Below are 21,010 nucleotides of genomic sequence, written 5' to 3'. Positions count from 1 at the left end.
TAAGAAGGCGGATTTACAATAATCATGCAGTGTAAATTTACCATAACTTATAATAAATGCATTCTTTTGTATTTTTTTCTCAAGGGATCAGGTAAGGCAGGGAGAAGTGCACTCTTTGCCTTTCCCGCCAAACCCTTTCATTTATCTAGACTTGTAATGTTCCGCTTGATCTATCTGAAAATGTACAATCTTGTAGCTGCAAAAAGAGGGAATAGTAAAATAAATGTATTTTCCTCAGGTATTCCTTTTTAAAGGGACACTGTCACCTGAATTTGGAGGGAACAATCTTCAGCCATGGAGGCGGGGTTTTGGGGTGTTTGATTCACCCTTTCCTTACCCGCTGGCTGCATGCTGGCTGCAATATTGGATTGAAGTTCATTCTCTGTCCTCCATAGTACACGCCTGCACAAGGCAACATTGTAAATGTAAATCCAAGTGTGTTGAAATTGCAAAGAAAGTGCAATCCCACAGTTGTTGTTTTTTTTTTTTCCCATGTTCACTAAATGCTGATACTGACCTGCCATCATGATTCTCCAGGCCATTACGAGTTCATAGATGCCAAGCATGTCTAGGTTCTTTTTTAAGTGGTGAAACAAATCCAAACTGTTTTTTGGTAAAAAAAAATAAAAAATGGTGCCATTTTCCGAGACCTGTAGCGTCTCCACTTTTTGTGATTTTGGGCTGGGTGAGGGCTTACTTTTTGTGTGACATTTTTATTGATACTATTTTGGTGTAGATACGATCTTTTGATCGCCCGTTACTGCATCTTATTGCAATGTTGCGGTGACCAAAAAAACGTAATTCTGGTGTTTTGAATTTTTTTGTCATTATGCCGTTTACCGATCAGGTTCATTTTTCTATATTGATAGATCGGGCGATTCGGAACGCGGCGATACCAAATATGTGTGTGTTTGATTTTTTTTATTGTTTTATTTTGAATCGGGCAAAAGGGGGGTGATATGAACTTTTATATTTTTAAAATATTTTTCAAAACATTTTTTTTAACTTTTTGCATGCTGCAAAAGTCTCCATGGGAGACTAGAAGCTGCAGTTGTCTGATCGGCTCTGCTACATACAGGCGATGATCAGATTGCCTATACGTAGCAGAAATGCTCACTTGCTATGATTGCCGACCACCTGGCAGCACTCTTAGCAATCCGGCTATGATAACCATAGAGGTCTGCTGGAGACCTTTGGTTGTCATGCCAACCCATCGGTGACCCGGGATCACCGATGGGCGGGATTTCCGGTGCGCTTACTAGAAGCTCGAACTAAATGCCGCCGTCTGAGATTGACAGCTTCATTTACCGGATAACAGCCGCGGGTGGATCGCGATTCCACCCCCGGCTATTAGAGGCACAAGTCAGCTGTTCAAAACAACTGACATGTGCTGGAAAAGATGTGGCTCAGGTCAGAGCCCACATTAAAGGGAGGGATTCCGGCGTGGATGTACTATTACTCGCAATGTCGGAAAGGAGTTAAAGAAGCACTGCCATCAAAGTTTTGTATCCTCTTAATATATTGCAATCATCACATTATGTACTGTGTACTTACAATTGCTCATATTGTCTTTCTACCCAGTTTAATTCTTCTTTTTACTCTGCTCTATGTAGAAACGGGAAGTCTCTGTCCCTTAATTTATCATTCCCCTTTTCAACTCCAGATCCAGCTGCTCGCTCCTCCTCCCTGCCAGAGAATTGTGTTGATTTTGACTCACCCAGGTAAAATTGACTTCCTTTTTCTACAAAGAGCTTAGAAGGATTCAGCTAGTCAGTTTTTAATCATGTGATGTCATAGACCTAATGGAAATGAGAAGAATTAACTGGGTAGAAAGACAAAATGAGCAATTGTAAGTACACAGTAAAAAATAATATGATGACTGCAATATAATAAGACAATACAAGTTTTCAATGGGAGTGCTTCCTTCAGCAGCCAGCAATACACTGGGGAAAGAAGAACATGCTCTTCAATAGCATTGACAAACAGTCTGCTCTCCTCTCTGCAGAGTGATAACATGTGCTGTAGCACAGCAGAGCTGAGTGTGAGTAACTGACAGCTTTCAGCTCATTTCTAACAGTCAGTATGGCAGTGCTGGAAAAGTTGTCTCATTACAAACACTTGTAGTATCCCTTCTCTCATACAAGTGCTATCAGCTCTGCCAATCATAAGCAGGCATCTACAGGTCCTTCTCAAAAAATTAGCATATAGTGTTAAATTTCATTATTTACCATAATGTAATGATTACAATTAAACTTTCATATATTATAGATTCATTATCCACCAACCGAAATTTGTCAGGTCTTTTATTGTTTTAATACTGATGATTTTGGCATACAACTCCTGATAACCCAAAAAACCTGTCTCAATAAATTAGCATATTTCACCCATCCAATCAAATAAAAGTGTTTTTTAATAACAAACAAAAAAAACCATCAAATAATAATGTTCAGTTATGCACTCAATACTTGGTCGGGAATCCTTTGGCAGAAATGACTGCTTCAATGCGGCGTGGCATGGAGGCAATCAGCCTGTGACACTGCTGAGATGTTATGGAGGCCCAGGATGCTTCAATAGCGGCCTTAAGCTCATCCAGAGTGTTGGGTCTTGCGTCTCTCAACTTTCTCTTCACAATATCCCACAGATTCTCTATGGGGTTCAGGTCAGGAGAGTTGGCAGGCCAATTGAGCACAGTAATACCATGGTCAGTAAACCATTTACCAGTGGTTTTGGCACTGTGAGCAGGTGCCAGGTCGTGCTGAAAAATGAAATCTTCATCTCCATAAAGCATTTCAGCCGATGGAAGCATGAAGTGCTCCAAAATCTCCTGATAGCTAGCTGCATTGACCCTGCCCTTGATGAAACACAGTGGACCAACACCAGCAGCTGACATGGCACCCCACACCATCACTGACTGTGGGTACTTGACACTGGACTTCAGGCATTTTGGCATTTCCTTCTCCCCAGTCTTCCTCCAGACTCTGGCACCTTGATTTCCGAATGACATGCAAAATTTGCTTTCATCAGAAAAAAGTACTTGGGACCACTTAGCAACAGTCCAGTGCTGCTTCTCTGTAGCCCAGGTCAGGCGCCTCTGCCGCTGTTTATGGTTCAAAAGTGGCTTTACCTGGGGAATGCGGCACCTGTAGCCCATTTCCTGCACACGCCTGTGCACGGTGGCTCTGGATGTTTCCACACCAGACTCAGTCCACTGCTTCCTCAGGTTCCCCAAGGTCTGGAATCGGTCCTTCTCCACAATCTTCCTCAGGGTCCGGTCTCCTCTTCTCGTTGTACAGCGTTTTCTGCCACATTGTTTCCTTCCAACAGACTTACCATTGAGGTGCCTTGATACAGCACTCTGGGAACAGCCTATTTGTTGAGAAATTTCTTTCTGGGTCTTACCCTCTTGCTTGAGGGTGTCAATGATGGCCTTCTTGACATCTGTCAGGTCGCTAGTCTTACCCATGATGGGGGTTTTGAGTAATGAACCAGGCAGGGAGTTTATAAAAGCCTCAGGTATCTTTTGCATGTGTTTAGAGTTAATTAGTTGATTCAGAAGATTAGGGTAATAGGTCGTTTAGAGAACCTTTTCTTGATATGCTAATTTATTGAGACAGGTTTTTTGGGTTATCAGGAGTTGTATGCCAAAATCATCAGTATTAAAACAATAAAGGACCTGACAAATTTCAGTTGGTGGATAATGAATCTATAATATATGAACGTTTAATTGTAATCATTACATTATGGTAAATAATGAAATTTAACACTATATGCTAATTTTTTGAGAAGGACCTGTATATACAAGTGCAAAAAGAATACACCCTCACTATAGCATTGACAGACAGTTTCCTTGCCTTACTGCAGAGTGATGACATGCTAGAGCACAGCAGATCTGAGTATGACAGACAGCATTCAGCTTTCCTCTCTAGGAGTCTGTGTGGGGGAGGGGTAGTGCTACAAAAGTTGAGTTTCATTAGGAACACTTCTAGTACTTCTTCTTTCAACTTTATTGACAGGACCAAATGCACATTAGCATTGCCAGGGCAAGGGAAGTGCTGTCAACGCTGCTGTACTGCACGTCCCCCCCGTACTGACTGCTGGAGACAAAAGTTGTTAATCACACTAAGGTCTGCTGTGTCACTATGTCTTACATAGAGCCAGTTCCAAGCTATAGGGTCGTGTTCTTTTTCCCCCTTGTATGTGGATGCCTTCTTAGATCAGCAGAGCTGGCAACTGTAGAGAAGAGATATAAAGAAGGGTTTGTAATGAGACTGCCAGAGATGAGAGCTGCAAGATATCAGTTAATTCCACTCAGCTCTGCGGTGCTCCAGCACGGCATCACACCGCAGTGAGGAGAGCAGACTGTTTGAAAATGCTTTTGTGTGACTGTGTTCTTCATTTCCCAGTGTGTTGCTGCCAGCTTATGATTGGACAGCATCACAAAGAGGAAGAAGTACACGCCTCCAGTGAAATCTCTCTGATAATGTACATAAATTAACTGTTTAACACTAGAAGTCCCGGGAATTTCAAGATCCCCCCTGAAGTCCTGAGAGAGGGTCAAATGACCCTCAGTCCATAGTGACACCTTAATTAGCATCCTTTCATTTGTAAATGTGCTCTTGCCTGAGGAATCTGCAGGGGGGATTATCTAAGATAAGAGTGTGTAAACAGAATAATGCAAGCTATTCCTGAGTGTGGGGGTTGCTGCTCACAAGAAAAACCTATTTTGGTTTCTCCCTGAGTGTGGGGGAGAAACCTATTTTGTTCACAGGAAAGAAAATGGAGAGAAGGCACACCATTGAAGAGACATTGGAACTGATTCTGAGCAACACAAACCCTTCAGACTCAGATGGAGAAGACATAGTCCTTCAACCGGCACATGTGGGGTCTGTGCTGACACATGCCGTAGGCACGGACATACGGGACACATGTTCCCCTATGGCCCCATTCCGCACGAACTGTGTCTCTGTGTGGAGCACATGCGTGTCCGTCTGCTCCACACAGAGACATGTCCGTTGTTTTGCGGAAGCACGGACCGCTTTTTGCCGAAAACATCCATGCACACAGATGTCATCCGTGTGACTTCCGTGTGCACGGACAACGGAGGAAAGTGAAAAGCCTAAAAATAAAGAATTTCATATTCACCTCAGTCCAGCGCTGACAGTTCCTCTCACTTCCGGTGCCGCTCATTAGGCTATGAATATTCACTTCACTGAACCCAAGAGTGAACCAGAAGTGAGAGGAGAAGAGGCGCTGGAGGGAGGTGAGTATGTGGTGACAGCAGACAGCGCTATCTGTGGATTCACGGATAGCACACGGACATCACCCACGGTGCACGGGGGCCAAAAGGGATCCTGTCTTGCTTGTTTCAAAAACGGACGGAACAGGATGCCAAAAAAGGCAGTGTGAGTTACCTATTTTATTTCCTGACTATCTTTTTTATTTTGAACCAAAACAAAATGCTTATTTGAAATTATTTATCTTGCAGATGAGGAGACTCCTCCTCTACCAAAAAAGAGAGCTCGGTTGGCGAGTGAGCCGACAGAGACCGCAAAAAAAAGCACAGTGTGGCATGAAGTACAAGTGGGGAAACATCTCCATTTGACCCCAATAGAACCGTACCCTACAGATGGAGAGCCAAGTGCTAAGGCCAGACGAAGTGTCAAGAGTCGCCTTCCGAGCTTCCTCTGTTTTATCAGTCTTGACATGCTTCGTAGCATTGAAGAATGGACTACTCAACATGCACGTCACACGGAGCAGGTGGATTGGTTCATGGGTCTCCCGGAACTAATGGCATTTACTTCAGTCATTATCTTGCGGGGGGTGACGAAGATTCCATCACTACGTGACAGCTGGTCAGCAAACCTGGGAAACCCAAGGATCATTGCCACTATGACCCGAAACCGCAGAACTGTAACCACGGACAATTTCTTTACATCATTGTCACTTGCACAACGACTGCTTAGCCGGGAAACAACTATCCTCGGCACAGTCAACAAGAGTCGCCGGGAAATTCCTCAATCCGCTAGACAGATGGACCGCACTGAATTCACCACTCAGGTGTTTTCAACCACTGGTGCCACACTGACAGTGTATGCACCCAAACGAAAGAAGGCCGTCTACATTCTCAGCAGCATGCACAGCGTGGTTGAAACTGAGGATACCAACAAAAGGAAGCCAAACACGGTCACACAATACAACCACACAAAGTGCGGTGTGGATGTAATGGACCAAATGGTGCGGGAGTACAGCATGCATGCAGGAACACAGAGATGGCCAGTCGCCGTGTTCTACAACATGATTGACATGGCAGCACTCAATGCTCATGTACTTTATCAGGCATGCACTGGGGTGCGGGAGAGACGGGTGGACTTCCTGGTTGAGCTTGCAAAAGAGTTAGGTGGCCGTCATGTGACTGAAAAGAAGGCACGCAAGGAGAAACTCCTTTGGCAACTTCCTTCCACACCCAGCCCTGGCAAAAGGGTGAAGTATCAGGTAAACCATCGATGCACGAACAATTGTGCAACTGAGAGATGTGTTGACTGCTACAAATACACGTGTGGCAAATGTACCAGGGACATACCCAGGCAGTGCCAGGTATGTTCCGACATGTTCAGATAGACTGCTGAGTGAGTGCTGAAATGCTAGTCACACAAGGACATGCCACTCACACACACACAGCCCCCCACTGCAGCCTATGGAAAATATGTGTGGAATTGTTTTATTCCTTGTATTTTTTTAACATTTTTATAACAAAAATAAAAAGCAACCTTTGATGCGTGCTCCTTTACTCCCCTACCCCCATGTATTTGTCTTTACCCTTTCCCCCCTCCCCTCTTCCCACTCCTCCACCAACATCCCTCCCTGTTGTATAATTTGATTATATTGTTTTCTTGTTCACTGTTTTATCACATTTGTTTGGCCATGCCGCTTATACACTGCTCATCTTGAAAATGTGACTATTTGTTTGATGTTGGTGTGAAATAACCCTTTAGTGAAAAAAAAATCTTATTGGTTTTTAAAAAAAAATTAAAAGCATCAAAACAAATAACAGTTGTTCTTTTGTATATTTTTCACACTAAAATTTAAGTCCTCTTGTGGGAATTTTTTTCGCGCCAAATTTGCACAAGAATGAACATGCTGCAATTTTTTTTTCGCTAGTGTGATTGAGGCCTAAAGGTACAGTTACACGTTACGATCTCGTTGATGATATCGTTTGAAAACGTCACATGATCACGTCGTTCATGCAATGTCGTTTTCACATCGTTGCGTGTAACGTGAAGATATCGGACGAACACATCGTTGGATCGCTGATCGCAGATTTAAGGTCAGGATCTCAAATCTGACGATCCTCGTCCAATTATGTGTCAGAAGATGTGCAGCATCGTTCAGTGTAACGCTGAGATGAACGATTTTGGTCTAAATTCTCCTATTCCTGCCATTGTGAAAAATCGTTCTGCAAACGTTTGCAATGAGGCTAACGCGGAGCCAAAATTTACATCGTTAACAAGATAGTTGCATGTGACGCCTCTTGGACGATGTGAAACTGATTGCACAAACGATGTGATCACGTGACATTTCTAACTATATCGTCGACGAGATCGTAACATGTAACGGTACCTTTGACCGCTGTGGATCCGCAGCAGTTTCCCCTGAGTTTGCAGTACAATGTAAACTTATGGGAAACAAAAAACGCTGTGCACATGCTGCGGAAAAATCTGCGCGGAAACGCTGCGGATTACATTCCGCAGCATGTCACTTCTTTCCTGCGGATTTTCACCTGCTCCAATAGGAAACTGCAGATGAAAACCTGCAGAAGAAACCGCAGTAAAAAACGCGATAAATCCGCAGTAAAACCGCAAGGGGTTTTCACTGCGGATTTTGGAATTCCACTGCGGAAAAATCCGCAGTGGAATCCGCAAAGTGTGCACATAGCCTTAGACACAAATGCTTCTGGTCATTACTCACAGCTGTACCTTGCTCTAAAATTTCTAATTCTCTCTTTAAAATATATAAAAAATGATTAATTGTTTCAGCGCTTTTTTGCACAAATAATACTAAACTAAATACAATATGTATAGTCTTTATATTATCAAATACAATAAACTGAACAGAACTAACTTGAAACTTGAAACTACATGGGTAAACTGGATGGAAAACAGCAAACAACCTCCTGTGGTGCAACAGTAATGGCCTTAATTATAGAACAAAAGACAGTGAATAGAGATAAGATAAGCTATAGATAAAATCCTTTAGGTCATTTGACCCTTCTCTGGGTTTCAAAGGTAGAAATGTCAAATGACCCGTCTCTGGGACTTCTAGTGTTAAGTACCAAATACTTTGATTGTTAATATTTCCGCAATGTGGAAGTGAATTTTCTTTTTTTTAGAAAAGTGTTTTGTTGTGCTCTTTAGCCACTAGTACATCGCGTGTCCAGATCAACATCAAAGATCTGATGAAAGATCCTCTTTAAGCACATAGTGTTAAGCCACAATAAGTATTTCAACGTGAAAAACTGCACAAAATGTTTAACATATTGCTTTTCCAAAAAATTACAAAAAAATCGAAATACAAGGACCACACAGTAAGTGGCAGTGATTTTGTGCTAGCTTGGACCAAATAGATAAATTTGACATCAACATTGAAGCTGAATTTTTTTTTTTTTTTACATATGTTCGTGATTATTTTAATTTAACAAAATGTAATAACATTTCACCTAAGTTCAGTCTGTAATCTTCATTCATTCATTTCAGGGACAATCTGTTTGTAGCCTGATCTAAGTTTGAAATTTTGCATTTATGGGACTGTCTCTTCCAGTAATGCAGGCTGGATGTTAGCTCTATGTGCACCTACTGCCCAAAGTACTGCTGTCTTCGTTGACTCACTTACCGCCATTGCTCTACCGTATACCCAATTTCTCTTCATGTGTTTTCCTCCTTATCTGTATCCTATTTTCTCTCCTCTCCACGAGACTGTACTCACATTCTTCAATGTCTATTCTCTTGAAATCTGTGTAAAACCCTACATTTGTGCTGATGCAGCTACGTCCACACCAGCTTTAGATAATTTCCTTTCCCTTTATCACTGTAGCACATTCTGCAAGACACATCCATGGTACATCACCACATACCCTAAAGGTACCGTCACATTAAGCGACGCTGCAGCGATATAGGCAATGATGCCGATCGCTGCAGCGTCGTTGTTTCGTCGCTGTGTGGTCGCTGGAGAGCTGTCACACAGACAGCTCTCCAGCGACCAACGATGCCGAAGTCCCCAGTAACCAGGGTAAACATCGGGTTACTAAGCGCAGGGTCGCGCTTAGGAACCCGATGTTTACCCTGGTTACCATTGTAAATGTAAAAAAAAAAAACTGTACATACTTACATTCCGGTGTCTGTCCCGCGCCGTCAGCTTCCTGCACTGACTGTGAGCGCCGACCGGCCGTAAAGCAGAGCGGTGACGTCATCGCTGTGCTTCACGGCTGGCCGGCGCTCACAGTCAGTGCGGGAAGCTGAGGCCGGGGGGACAGACACAGGAATGTGAGTATGTACTGTTTGTTTTTTTTACATTTACAATGGTAACCAGGGTAAACATCGGGTTACTAAGTGCGGCCCTGCGCTTAGTAACCCAATGTTTACCCTGGTTACCAGTGAAGACATCGCTGAATCGGCGTCACACACGCTGATTCAGCGATGTCTGCGGAAGATCCAGCGACGAAATAAAGTTCTGGACTTTCCACAGCGACCAACGATCTCCCAGCAGGGGCCTGATCGTTGGTCGCTGTCACGCATAACGATTTTGTTAACGATATCGTTGCTACTTCACAAAAAGCAACGATATCGTTAACGATATCGTTATGTGTGACGGTACCTTAAACCAGATACTCTAAATGCAAAAGGCTTGATCTAATATTGGTTTCCATCCAGTAATTAGCGAATCACCACCCAAACTCAGCCTTATGTTAGAGCTCTTTACATTATATAATAGGTTAGGCAATATATTGAAGACAAATTTCGCTGAAACAAGGAACACCACTGACGTCATTTGACTTCTTGGTATATTTCTAAAAATATAGTCCAGTCGCATGACTTTTATGGCAACAACTATCTGTCAATAACAACGTTATCATTGTCAGGCCATTTCCAAAGGTTTATTACCATCTGTCACAATTTTAATAATCAACATAAAAAATGCTAAAGATACCCATATACATTAGATAGCCATCGGGAAAACTCTGGTTCTGCCCCCAGTGTTATCTCCGAGATCCCTCAATATTTACGCTCTCTTGGCTTGGCTGCACATTTAAATGTTCTGAATAGTGTAAAAGGTATAAGCAGCTGCCAAACTCCTTTGGCAACAGCTTATCTTATTGGAGAACATACTGTAGGAATGAGCTATGAAATTCAACATGTATGATCATTTCATCATCTTTTAAGGGAAGATCAGGAGTTAATTATATAAATTAGAGCTCTAATATCTAACATGCTCTTTTCACGCACAACCATAAAATTGACCTTCCAGCTGTTTTTCATTAGTATCACATACTTTTCCAGCCGTTTCTTAACCCTGGCCCAACTTTTTTTGAGATGTGTCGCAGCCATCAATTTCTAAATGAATTCATTCTCTTAAATGAAATGGAAAAACGTCTAAAGTTCACCTTCTCATATATGTTCTATGCTTTGGCTAAGACATTTCCAAATTTCTGCATTCTTGTTTTCTTTATATTTTACACAGCGTCCCAACTTTTTTTGCAATTGGAGTTGTATTTTGGGATAATGCTTTCGAGGACACAGAGCAAATAAATAGTTTCCTGAGTTTTTGATCTGACGTTGCAATGGTCATCCTGGAACAAATATTTGTTGTAACACTGTAAGGCTACGTTCACATTTGCGTTGTTGGGCGCAGCGTCGGCGACGCAACCAACAACGCATATACACAACGCAGCATTTTGTGACGCATGCGTTGTCATAAGATAGTAAAGATCAGGAAATTCGGAGCAGGGAAAACACTAAAAGTAGCGTTGTCTGCACCCTGTCTTGTGCGTCAAAATGACGCATGCATCGTAAAACGCATTACAACGCATACCGGCGCATGTCCATGCGCCCCCCATGTTAAACATAGGGGCGCATGACGCATGCGTCAGTATCTGTCGCCGACGCTGCGCCCAACAACGCATATGTGAACGTAGCCTAATTTCACCCAAGAGTTTGGGTCATTGAGCACAGTGTTGACCATCCACTGTGACCTACATATCTCAACTCCACAAATCATTCTTTTGAAGTTTAAGGTGGTAAAGTCATAAATATCTGAGGGATTTGTGACACTAATAGAGATAGAGCATTGAGTACAAAAGTTGACCAAACCTACTGATTTGGAGTGACTGGCTGGTCATCTAATGTTTACGGTAGGCTCCAAACAGTGCCCAAATAGAGGTTACAGAAGAGAAGGTTTGATCAGCAGAGATGAGAAAATCTTTTGAAGCTCGAATTCGCTGGCTTTTCCCTCAAAATTTGATATGCAGTGAATACATTTGTGTGAATCCTAATATTGGAAGGCTTGCTATTGTTTGGAAATTACATGTGAAGGAAAGAGAGAAAGAGAGAACTTCGCTGACCATAGTAGGCCCACATAGAGCTTACACCATAGTAAGCATAGGCATTAATGTACTGTCCTGGAAATTCAACCAAACCAAGATGTTTGCTATCTTACGTTTTTTTCCCAAGTCAGTACTGAATAGAAGTCGACTAGGAAACAAGCTGATCAGAACATACTCCACATCAGTGCTACCATAGGCTGCCTAATATTAATGTGTTTTCAAGATGGTGGTATTATACTCACTTATTGTTTTCATATTTTTTACAGAAAATATTGCATTACATACAATTTCAATGAAAAAAAAAAACCACAGGAGCGTGAAAACACTAGAGGAATCCACACCTGTTGCCCGGTGCCCAATTAGCGCTGGCGTCACTGTCTCCACCTTTGGATAAACTGAACATGAAGAGGAAGTCGGGTTACGGTTGATCCCTGGCTTCCTTTTCATGTTCAGTTTGTCCGAAGGCAGAGACAGTGACACCAGCGCTAATTGAGCATTGGTATTACAACATTTGGGAGAGTAAGTGCTTATTTATTATTTTTTCCTACATTTAGTTTAAGAAAGGGTTGTCCTAGTAGTGGACAACTCCTTTAACCCTTATCCGGCTGAATAGGTACAATTGTAACTATTCCGTTTTAAAATTGCAATAACTTTTTTTTGAAAAGACGTAGAGGGCTGAAATTTCGTGACATCTCTACATTTTTGGTCCAGAATATATTGGCCAAATTTCAATAAAATATCTCCACCTGCTTCCGAGATAAGGGGTCGAGATCTTTTTGCATCCATAACAAGCTGCATAGGTACAAATGTACCTCATATATTTTGAATGAAGATAATGCAAGGGAAAAAGCATAAATTTTTTTTTAATGATAATGCTATTTAACTATTATAAACAAGTAAAAAACTGTTCATTTACATTATAAAAGAAAATGTAAGAAACTTTTTTTTATTGATTTTCTTTGCAAGTAATGCATGTTGGCTTTGCTACAGAGTGTTCATCGCAAATGGGTTTCACACAAACCACACAAGACTTTCTAGTCTTGCGTTGTTTTCGCCTCAGGTCTCTGCAGACATAGCAACTACCAACAACAGGGGAGGGTCCACGACTACCATGAGGTATTTTGGGGCCAGCTGCTGGCTGCGATGCTACCACAATGCATCGTCCAAGCACCATTTCTACTGCACCTCGAAGAAAATGGTTTCTCATTATCATTTTGTTTGTACTACGATCTTCAATTGCAATCATACACAGCTGATTTGCGAGATCTTTCAGGAACTTTCTTCGTTGATCCTTTGCCCTGAAGCTTTGATTGTGTTCTCTGTAGATGATGTAGGATGCTAACCCACTGACATCAATCATATTGTAGAAAAATGCCAAAGTCCAACGTGATGTTCGTCGTTTCACAGTGTACTCTCCCAACATTTTATCCATAACATCAACGCCACCTTTTGTTATGTTGTAGTATTTTATTATCTCTGGCTTGGCTGCTAGTGTCTCTTCAACTTCTCCCGTCATGTGCATAGATGATAGAAGCACGACTGATTTGTTCTTCTTTGGTACATATGAACAGACTGTTGCATCATGATTGTAGGCAAAATTTGTCGAGTATACAGGCTTTTCTTTGGCAGGCTGCATGTTGTTAGGTAGGAACCTTTTGTTTTTTCTCACTGTACCAACTAGTGTCATGTTCCAGGAGTTCAATACCTTAGCTAGTTCCATGGTTGTAAAGAAGTTATCGGTGGTGACATTTCTTCCAGAGCCTTTATACGAGCTCACTAGGTCCAATACTGTTCGTTCTCCAATGTTTACTTGTCGAGGACCATCAGTTGGTTTCCCAGTGTAGAGCTGACCTTGTAAAGGGTAGGCATTTGATGAGTCACAAGCCCAGAAAATCTTTATGCCATATTTAGCTGGTTTTGAAGGTATATACTGGGTAAATTTAGTATGACCTCTAAATGGAAATAATTGCTCGTCGACGGTGATACAATGATATGGCTTGTAGGCTCTCTCCAGATTACTGTTCAGCATTGTCCAGATATCCCGTATTGGTGCAGCTTTATCTGTTTGCACACGTTCTGCACGTGTATTTTCGTTGTCAAACCTGATAAATCTGAGTATCATCTTGAAGCGGTCACGAGACATGGCTGCACGTATAAGAGGCAGAGCAGCAACATTCCACATTTCCTCCAGATTCTCTTTGTTGGCTCTGTGCACACCAGCAGCAATCAGTATGCCCAAAAATGCATGAAGTTCAGTTTCAGTAAATTGCTTGAATGTTTTTTGTGGTGGCCGTTTGGAAGAATCAGGAAAACGTTGTACCAGTTCATTGTTGTAAGCATCACAAACTCTCTTGGCCTTTCGATTCGTTTCCCGTAATATGATGTCACACATCTCGGGAGTCATGATGGACTTGAATAGCTCTTTTGCTGTATATAGGTTGCTGATTGCTGCAGGGCCACCTCTTTGTCGTAGGACATTACGAGATTTTGTTTGTGCATTTGGCAGTGGATTACTGCACCATTGAGTTTCATCCTTAGCAGTCCAAATGTCGCCTGCACTTTGAGGCACAGAATCATCCTCAACACTTTCGTCTGATTCGTATTCATTTTCATGCTCTATGACCATTTCTTGTTCAATGTCTGAATCTTCTTCAGTAACATCCACTTGTGGTACATAGTTTTCATCATCAGATGGAACATATGGTTCATCCTCATGCTCAGAATCAGATTCTTCTAGCATTCGCATTATTTCGTCAGACGTAAATCTGTAAATATGAAAAAATGTAAAATAAATAATTTTCCGAAATACTACATTATTGGCTTTTCACAAAATTATACTAACCTGCAAACACGTTTTCTTGGATTATGGCGGAAACTAGATCCAGCATTACTATCACTCATGATGACTTGCTAGATGAATTTTGGCTTCGTATTTTGTGCTGAATATAAATAAAACATCGTAAAACAATATGTAGATACTAATTATTATCCATTTTTCGTATAAAAATTATACCTATAGTGATAAGTTTCATACAAAATATATGTAAGCCAAGTCCAGGCTGAAAGACAATTTGACTGTTCTGTCCCCACATAATGAGAATAAAGGTATAACTGGCTGTTAGATGCTGTGAGACTTTCCTACCTTCGTTTCCAAGAAATTGAAGACTTCACAAGCCTAGAAATGTGTGCTCACAGCAATGAGATGAACAGCAAAATGGCTAATGAGAGGAGGGAGGCAGGAAGACAAGTAGAAGCCACTCCCAGTTTGAATTAACTTAATTGACAGCAACATAAGTGACCAGTAACAACACTGAACAATAGATATCAGCATAACATTTGTAGCTGAATGAACTTTAGTTTCTGAAACCAAGTAAAGTCTTCCCACAGTGGAGGTATATGTGAAGGTACAATTGTACCTATGCAGCCTGTTAAGGTTGTAAAATTATGCAGCCTGACAAGGGTTAAAGCTAGCTTCACACTGAGGTTTGCTTAGGATTTATTAAAACAACAACAACAACAAAAATTTCAAACACTCTTTGAATACACGTTCTACTCATTTCAATGGAAAATCCACTTTATTGTTTATTCAACAAGATTTTGGGAAGTTTTATTTATTATTCAATGGCATGACTTTTTTGAGGCAGATTTTTGTGGAAACCGATCCAAACTTGATGATATCAAGTCAAAAGGTGGCAAAGCAACGCGTAGAAAAAAAGCTTCAATAAGCACCTTCAGGGACATTCCAAAAGCAAACATATTATATATAGTACAGACCAAAAGTTTGGACACACCTTCTCATTTAAAGAATTTTCTGTATTTTCATGACTATGAAAATTGTAAATTCACACTGAAGGCATCAAAACTATGAATTAACACGTGTGGAATTATATACTTAGCAAAAAAGTATGAAACAATTGAAAATATGTCTTATATTCTAGCTTCTTCAAAGTAGCCACCTTTTGCTTTGATGACTGCTTTGCACACTCTTGGCATTCTCTTGATGAGCTTTAAGAGGTAGTCACTGGGAATGGTTTTCACTTCACAGGTGTGCCCTGTCAGGTTTAATAAGTGGGATTTTTTGCCTTATAAATGGGGTTGGGACCATCAGTTGTGTTGAGCAGAAGTCCGGTGGATACACAGCTAATAGTCCTACTGAATAGACTGTTAGAATTTGTACTATGGAAAGAAAAAAGCAGCTAAGTAAAGAAAAACGAGTGTCCATCATTACTTTAAGAAATGAAGGTCAGTCAGTCCAAAAAATTGGGAAAACTTTGAAAGTGTCCCCAAGTGCAGTGGCAAAAACCATCAAGCGCTAAAAAGAAGCTCACATGAGGACCGCCCCAGGAAAGAAGACCAAGAGTCACCTCTGCTTCTGAGGATAAGTTTATCCGAGTCACCAGCCTCAGAAATCGCAGGTTAACAGCAGCTCAGATTAGAAACCAGGTCAATGCCACACAGAGTTCTAGCAGCAGACACATCTCTACAACAACTGTTAAGAGGAGACTTTGTGCAGCAGGCCTTTATGGTAAAATAGCTGCTAGGAAACCACTGCTAAGGACAGGCAACAAGCAGAAGAGACTTATTTGGGCTAAAGAACACAAGGAATGGACATGAGACCAGTGGAAATCTTTGCTTTGGTCTGATTAGTCCAAATTTGAGATCTTTGGTTTCAACCACCGTGTCTTTGTGTGACGCAGAAAAAGTGAACGGATGGGCTCTACATGCCTGGTTCCCACCGTGAAGCATGGAGGAGGAGGTGTGATGGTGTGGGGGTGCTTTGCTGGTGACACTGTTGGGGATTTATTCAAAATTGAAGGCATACTGAACCAGCATGATTACCACAACATCTTGCAGTGGCATGCTATTCCCTCCGGTTTGCGTTTAGTTTGACCATCATTTGTTTTTCAACAGGACAATGACCCCAAACACACCTCCAGGCTGTGTAAGGGCTATTTGACCAAGAAGGAGAGTGATGGGGTGCTACGCCAGATGACCTGGCCTCCACACTCACCAGACCTGAACCCAATTGAGTTGGTTTGGGGTGAGCTGGACCGCAGAGTGAAGGCAAAAGAGCCAACAAGTGCTAAGTATCTCTGGGAACTCCGTCAAGATTGTTGGAAGACCATTTCTTAAAGTAATGATGGCCACTTATTTTTCTTTACTTAGCTGCTTTTTCTTGCCATAATACAAATTCTAACAGTCTATTCAGTAGGACTATCAGCTGTGTTTCCACCAGACTTCTGCACAACACAACTGATGGTCCCAACCCCATTTATTAGGCAAGACATCCCACTTATTAAACCTGACAGGGCACACCTGTGAAGTGAAAACCATTCCCGGTGACTACCTCTTGAAGCTCATCAAGAGAATGCCAAGAGTGTGCAAAGCAGTCATCAAAGCAAAAGGTGGCTACTTTGAAGAACCCAGAATATAAGTCATAATTTCAGTTGTTTCACACTTTTTTGTTAAGTATATAATTCCACATGTGTTAATTCATAGTTTTGATGCCTTCAGTGTGAATGTACAATTTTCATAGTTATGAAAATACAGAAAAAAGTTTAAATGAGAAGGTGTGTCCAAACTTTTGGTCTGTACTATATATACATACATACATATATACAGTTAGGTCCAAATATATTTGGACAGAGACATCATTTTTCTAATTTTGGTTACAGACATTACCACAATGAATTTTAAACAAAACAATTCAGATGCAGTTGAGGTTCAGACTTTCAGCTTTCATTTGAGGGTATCCACATTAAAATTGGATGAAGGGTTTAGGAGTTGTAGCTCCTTAACATGTGCCACCCTGTTTTTAAAGGGACCAAAAGTAATTGGACAGATTCAATAATTTTAAATAAAATGTTCATTTTTAGTACTTGGTTGAAAACCCTTTGTTGGCAATGACTGCCTGAAGTCTTGAACTCATGGACATCACCAGACGCTGTGATTCCTCCTTTTTGATGCTCTGCCAGGCCTTCACTCTGGTGGCTTTCAGTTGCTGTTTGGTTTTGGGCCTTTCTGTCTGAAGTTTAGTCTTTAACAAGTGAAATGCATGCTCATTTGGGTTGAGATGAGGTGACTGACCTGGCCATTCAAGAATATTCCACTTCTTTGCTTTAATAAACTCCTGGGTTGCTTTGGCTTTATGTTTTGCGTCCTTGTCCATCTGTAGTATGAAACAACGACCAATCACTTTTGCCGCATTTGGCTGGATCTGAGCACACAATATGGCTCTGAATACCTCAGAATTAATTTGGCTGCTTCTGTCCTGTGTCACATCATCAATAAACACTAGTGACCCAGTGCCACTGGCAGCCATGCATGCCCAAGCCATCACACTGCCTCCGCCGGGTTTTACAGATGATGTTTTATGCTTTGGATCATGAGCTGTAGCACGCCTTCACCATACTTTTCTCTTTCCATCATTCTGGTAGAGGTTGATCTTGGTTTCATCTGTCCAAAGAATGTTCTTCCAGAACTGTGCTGGCTTTTTAGATGTTTTTTAGCAAAGTCCAGTCTAGCCTTTTTATTCTTGATGCTTATGAGCTGCTTGCACCGTGCAGTGAACCCTCTGTATTTACTTTCATGCAGTCTTCTCTTTATGGTAGATTTGGATATTGATACACCTACCTCCTGGAGAGTGTTGTTAACTTGGTTGGCTGTTGTGAAGGGGTTTCTCTTCACCATAGAGATTATTCTGCGATCATCCACCACTGTGGTCTTCCGAGGGCGCCCAGGTCTTTTTGCATTGATGAGTTCACCAGTGCTTTCTTTCTTTCTCAGGATGTACCAAACTGTAGATTTTGCCACTCCTAATATTGTAGCAATTTTTCGGATGGGTTTTTTCTGTTTTCGCAGCTTAAGGATGGCTTGTTTCACCTGCATGGAGAGCTCCTTTGACCGCATGTTTACTTCACAGGAAAACCTTCCAAGTGCAAGCACCACACATCAAGTCAACTCCAAGCCTTTTATCTGCTTAATTGAGAATGATATAACGAAGGGATTGCCCACATCTGTCCATGAAATAGCCTTGGAGTCAATTGTCCAATTACTTTTGGTCCCTCTAAAAACAGGGTGGCACATGTTAAGGAGCTAAAACTCCTAAACCCTTCATCCGATTTTAATGTGAATACCCTCAAATGAAAGCTGAAAGTCTGAACTTCAACTGCATCTGAATTGTTTTGTTTAAAATTCATTGTGGTAATGTCTATAACCAAAATTAGAAAAATGTTGTCTCTGTCCAAATATATATGGACCTAACTGTATATATATATATATATATATATATATATATATATATATATATATATATATATATATATTAATCTTGAAAAACTGGAGAGATTTTACAATCTCAAAAAATCTGGATCTCGCTAGTAAATGTTCTCCTTAACTAATGAGATTCTATAAAAGATAATATCTCCATATAATTAAATGAAAGCTGAAAGTCTGAACTTCAACTGCATCTGAATTGTTTTGTTTAAAATTCATTGTGGTAATGTCTATAACCAAAATTAGAAAAATGTTGTCTCTGTCCAAATATATATGGACCTAACTGTATATATATATATATATATATATATATATATTAATCTTGAAAAACTGGAGAGATTTTACAATCTCAAAAAATCTGGATCTCGCTAGTAAATGTTCTCCTTAACTAATGAGATTCTATAAAAGATAATATCTCCATATAATTAAAAAAAAATCCTCATGCTCATTCCACATTACTTGTCAGGTACCGCCGCATCTTCACATCACCACTGCGCACACCAAAATCCCCCGAGATGACTTTGTGCATGGTGTCATGACGAGCACATGCACAGAACACTCCGGGGTCTCTTCAGGGTCGGAAGTCCCAACCCAGAGTGAGAGGTCCAGGGATTTCAGCACGAGTGGCAACGATCTAAAGACGCAGTAAAAAACCAGATTTGAGATAGTAACAAGTGGAAGAGTCGGTAAGGTGAGTATAAGGTTTTTTTTTCTGCTTTTTTTGGCATCTACGCAAGGAACATTAAATTTGAGAATACATTTTCTACTAATCAAATTTCCCAGCAAATCGAATTTGAATTTTGCTTGATCCACTCATCTCTCGTACTAAAGATACAAAAAGTTGGGGTAGGCAAGAACTCAGATTAGTGAATAACTGTTCTACTGTTGAGCCGGACAAATATGTTCATGACAAGTGCACTATAACAGACTGAATATTTTTGGCATACAGTATATATCATATTATGTAGCTTTAGCTTTACAATAGTTCTTCTTTGGGGGTCACATAAATATTGTATTGTAGACGGCAGCTCTCCACTCCCAGAACAAAAGTCACGCATTTATAGTCATAAATTACTACTATTAATGGTTTTCATTTAATAATTAAATTTAAGACAATTGCTCCAAGTGGATAAGTATTAAATGCTCGTACCTGAAAATATCCTGATCCTCTATCCAGTCTGCTCAGTGATCTGAAGAAACAAACCTATGCTGCCATAAAGCCGAGGAGAGGCGAGTCAAAGTTTAACCAACTCATCAGATAACTTAATAAAGAATGGAAAGAGTGACAGGGTATTACACAACTTATTACAGTCCCTTCACATTTGTCATGTTATATGACCACAGTTCACTGCAGAGCTCAGATGTGACAGGGTAGTGAATGGGACTTTTACATTCACAAGCATAAAACACAATGGTAACATACTTTGCTAAAGCACAATATTTACCAGATGCCTTTCTGGTTGCAGTTATATTGGAGTTTTCACATATTGACTTTAATTAGGAAAAAAAAGAATTGAAAACCCTCTTGTATAATCCATAGCTTTTATGATATGACATTACGAAATTCCATGTTTTTGTGCAAATATGATTTATTTTGCTCTCAGCTTACTTTTCAATGTAGAGTTGGACAGAGTAGTAGAGTGAAATACCTATACAGAAAAAAATACCATAATTATATTAATAAAAATTGAATAAAAAGCTAATACCAAGCACGATATACAGTATATCACAAAAAAAAAGGTATTCAAAGAGAAGATAATAAGAAATTTATCACTTTATTAATAATCATAAAAACATGATTCCACAAAAAGATATTTTATAGTAAAATATACACATACAGGAAACAATTGATGACACGAGAAGAATTTATTATTAAAAAATGGTAACATAAAATAAGATTAAAAAATATCTACTATATAAAGCTGAATGTGTGTGTGTGTGTATGTCCGGGATTGGCATCTGCACCGTCGCAGCTACAGCCACAAAATTTTGCACAGTCACACGTCTGGACCCCGAGAGCGTCATAGGCTATGTTGTGAGGCGACATTTTAACCCCGCGTGTTCCAATTCACCAAACAATTTTGCCCCTATCTACATAATGGGGAAAAAGTGAAATGAAAAGTGTTGGAGGCGTCGCAGCTA

The 21,010-nt window shown here is 40.6% G+C and overlaps 1 protein-coding gene across 2 annotated transcripts in view; it reads right to left on the bottom strand.

The window, feature by feature from the left end:
* LOC138645025 (lipopolysaccharide-induced tumor necrosis factor-alpha factor homolog) overlaps nt 1-20,141 on the bottom strand; it is a 32,328-nt gene extending 12,187 nt beyond the window's left edge. The window contains exon 1 of one of the 2 annotated variants that reach the window (XM_069734019.1): nt 20,019-20,141. The gene's annotated coding sequence lies outside the window, so the exon portion shown is untranslated. Of the gene's footprint in view, nt 1-1,717; nt 1,795-20,018 lie in introns of those variants that run through there. The other variant, XM_069734021.1, reaches the window with a different exon arrangement.
* Nucleotides 20,142-21,010: the final 869 nt, after the last annotated feature.

Source organism: Ranitomeya imitator, chromosome 7 (genome assembly GCF_032444005.1).
Source record: "Ranitomeya imitator isolate aRanImi1 chromosome 7, aRanImi1.pri, whole genome shotgun sequence".
Taxonomy (NCBI): Eukaryota; Metazoa; Chordata; class Amphibia; order Anura; family Dendrobatidae; genus Ranitomeya; species Ranitomeya imitator.
This window is presented reverse-complemented; position numbering and strand designations above follow the sequence as displayed.